Source organism: Poecilia reticulata, chromosome 20 (assembly GCF_904066995.2).
Source record: "Poecilia reticulata chromosome 20, P_reticulata-male-v2, whole genome shotgun sequence".
Classification (NCBI taxonomy): Eukaryota; Metazoa; Chordata; class Actinopteri; order Cyprinodontiformes; family Poeciliidae; genus Poecilia; species Poecilia reticulata.
In genome coordinates, this window is record NC_088849.1 from 1,773,803 (window position 1) to 1,777,664 (window position 3,862).

At 35.9% G+C, this 3,862-nt stretch overlaps 1 long non-coding RNA gene across 1 annotated transcript; it reads right to left on the reverse strand.

The window, feature by feature from the left end:
• Positions 1 to 251: 251 nt before the first annotated feature.
• On the reverse strand, positions 252 to 3,336 carry LOC145549444 (uncharacterized). The gene is made up of 3 exons (XR_014085428.1): positions 2,034 to 3,336; positions 1,025 to 1,239; positions 252 to 897 (listed from the first exon to the last, which is right to left on the reverse strand). It is a non-coding gene; the product is annotated as an uncharacterized LOC145549444 (long non-coding RNA).
• Between the last annotated feature and the right edge of the window lie 526 nt (positions 3,337 to 3,862).

Here is a 3,862-nt window from a genome sequence, read left to right on the forward strand (position 1 = left end):
ATCTGTCACAATTCTATGACTTATTATATTCTGACTTTGCAGATATGGTTCAAGAGATTGTGGATTTCCTGTTGAGGACAGCGATCTGGATGTTTTCCCAGAAGCAAGTCAGGTGACAGAGTTGTGTGGTGATAAAGACATTGAGGAATACCTACAGCAAGCCATGCAACAACATGGACAACAGCAGTCAGAAGACTGGGAGTCAGCTATGGAACTGTATTTCTTGCTTAAGGACATAGCGAGGCTGTAGACACAAACAGCCTCGCTGTTTAATATTTTGTCTCCTGTTCATTTTGCTAAAATGAAACCTCATTGTTACTCAGAACAGCAACAAGTGCATTAAACTTTTTTATACACCAAATTGTGCATTCAGTGTGAACTATGAAGATAAAATGTGCACATTTTATCTTCATAGTTAATACAATTCTAATACAATTCTAACAAAGTTATGAGTAGCCTATTGGTTTTCTTACAGCTGCGAGAAAAAAAAAAGAACAGGAAAAAGGTTTTTCAAAACAAACTAGGTTTTTGTAACACATTTAACATTTATGTCTGTCTAGGTAGCAAAACATTGCTATGTTTTAAATTATGTGAAAACATATCAAATTATGTATTTTTAATTAATGTTTTATATTCAACAAGACTGGAAGAAATCTTTGTTTCAGTAGCATCCAAATCCCGGTGCGTTCTGTATCCCAAAGTCCATGTTGGCCCTAAAAGCAGTGTAAGAATCCAAAAGCGGCAGTTTGAGTGTGTTTGCGCAGGTGTTTGTGAGAGGAAAAGGTGAATCACTCAGAAATTCTAGATGTGGGGATGGCACCATGCCTGCTGGTGGAATCGTTGCGAGACCTGTAGAGAACATGAGGACTTCCTCCAGAGACACGGCAGTTGTTTTCTCTGAAAGATGATAAACAATGTAGTCAATAGATGATCCATTGCACAATGGATTTTATTTCTGATGTCCTCCCAATTAAACAAACAAAAAGCCCAATTTTAGAATAAAACACAATCCGTCCTTACTAACCTTCGCAGTCAAGCAAATAATCTGCCCAGAAAACGATTGTTTTGCCCTCCTTTTGCCGCCTATTGCTTCCTACTGGGCTCAGAACTGGTTTAAACATTGTCTCCAAGTCTGAAGCAGTCAGGGCCTTCGCAGAGAAACACAGGATTGGGGAAAGGACCCTGGAATGCTTCTGCAGTGCAGCAAAAAATCCTAGACTTCCCAGTCCATCTTTGAATCTGTTAGGACAGAAACATAAGCAATATACTTTATTCGTGGCATAGATATGATTTATTCTAAGTCCTGTGTAAACATGAACATTGTAGTTCAATATGTACAGGGGAAAAAGAAACTACATATACAAAGTAAAGAATCTTGCACAGTGCTCCAAAATTCAAAAATAAAAGTAACACAATATCAAATTTAAACTAGAAAAAAGTTTTCACAGCAACAAATTGATATTGTGTCATGCAACATTCAATTTTTATAAATCACATTGAAAAAATATTCATATGCCATGCATATTGTAATGGTAAACAATGATTCGAAATAATTATTTTTCTTTATGAGTACAAAGAAGACAATGGCTATTGTACCTAAAATTCTGAATGGATTATACAAGTTTATCATCATTGATACAGAATTTAACAAGTATTGCACAATATATTCCAGTATTTCATACAATTTTTCAGAAGGGCACGCAAAGATCTATTACCAACTAAAGATAAAACACAAAAACAAAGAAAAAAGCTGGTTAAATTTGATATCTGATCAAGTAATTTCATATCTCTAATTTGATCAAATTTTTTTATACCCAATTACTTTTTCATAGTAAATTACAGTGTCATAAAGTCGGTGGCAGGTATGAACAACTGAAAGTATGTCATCGATATTGATTTTTGAGCATCAAGCTTTACAATTGTTTGAAAATATTTATAACCATAAATAGCTCACTGTTTACCGTTGTACTTTGTTTAAGCAAGTCTATTAATTAAAAGCTGCTTGTTTTTGGACTGAGCCATAACAGACCTACCCGAACTTTCACTTTTTCCTTTTGCTTTAACCCCTTTCTTCCAAGAGAATACTTTTGTCGCTCCTCATGTTTTTTTTTCTGTATTCAAGGAAGGTGCTGAGGACTGGTGCAGAGCAGGATGGGACAGTCTGTTGTGCTATTAGTAAATTAAAGAAAAAATGTCGCACATCACAGCCATGCAAACAGACAATAATATGTATAACAAACTGAAGTAAAGTTAGCACATGTCTAAACTGAGTGCGGCTTCGCTTCGAAAAGGCGGCAAGCTTGATCGCAGTGCAAAAGAACCAGAAGGACACAAATTACCCTAGAAAAAGTGCATAAGGCTGTAACGGACCTTACTAATAATATAATACAATGCTGCTGAACTACATCTAGATTTTTTTTTTACTTTTAATTGCATTTACAATGAACAACTAAGTGACAGTGGACGCGGTCTGGAGTCCCGCTAGCATAAGCAAGTTACTACATCCATATGACAGATAAATACTTCTTTATGCTTAACTTACTTGAACATTGTGGAGTATCTTCCATATACATTTCTTGAAGCCTCTTGCCACAACTGCTGCAAAAGTTTGGTGACGGCTCAATCAGCTTTTTCCCAGTTTGGGCAATAAATGACGACCGTATTCCCGCTTTGCTTCTCACTCAAACTGAGCACGCCAGAATAACTTCCGGTTCAAAAGTAAAACGAGCTGTAGTCCAATCAGCGAATTCATATGTCTCCCACTGGGACCTACCTTTTCCGTTTTCTTAATGTGTTGTGTTTTCGGTAATGTCGTTGTGTTTTCCTTAATGTGTTGTGTTTTCCTTAATGTCGTTGTGTTTTCCTTAATGTGTTGTGTTTTCCTTAATGTCGTTGTGTTTTCCTTAATGTGTTGTGTTTTCCTTAATGTCGTTGTGTTTTCCTTAATGTGTTGTGTTTTCGGTAATGTCGTTGTGTTTTCGGTAATGTCGTTGTGTTTTCCGTAATGTTGAAGTGTTTTTGTATTTGTAATTGTGCTTTGTTAAAGTTGCAGTGCTTTGCACCTCAGGGCCACCGTACAATTCAGTAGCCGCATAATGACAAGGACCAGACCTACTGGCCTCTCAGCACCCTGAGCTAGCACCTGCTAGTTAGCAGCCTTAGCTAGCGCACTGTGACTTTACTGTGTTGAGTTCAGGTCACCACAGTTTCCTGAGCCACACTCAACTACAGGAACAGAGTTAAAACTTGCTGCTGATGCTGAAGGATCAAGCGGCAATACAAACTAGATAATTATTTGTTTACATGACAAATAACAGTAACTCCATTAACTGTAAACCCTGCTATTTAACACAATAACAAAATGAAAAACTCTTCAGATTATTCTCAACTAATAGCTAATAATTAGCTATTATATAGCTATATAATAGTTGTAGCTATAATTAGCTAATTCTCAACTAAACTAATAGCTCAACTAATAATATTTAAAACCAAATTTGTGATTTGTGAAACTTCAATACAAGTTGATTTGACCATTTTTATACTTTTGGATAACACTCCAACTGCTCTTTATTAAGGTTTCACAAATCAGATATAGGTTTCATAAATCTCACACTTGGTTTTAAATATTTTAAGCTTAATAAGTACAATGGTGCCATCCCAGACCTTTTTATTAGATGTGGAGAAGAGAAGGGAACATTCTTCCATTGTACCTGGAAATGCAAGAAAGTTTAACAATTCTGAAGGTAGATTAAACAAACTAGAGACTATACTAGCTATAAAACTAGTTTTTGACCCCAAATTGTTCATTCTAGGTTTATATCCTGACAGACATCATATGTCCAGAAAGATTATTACTGCCATG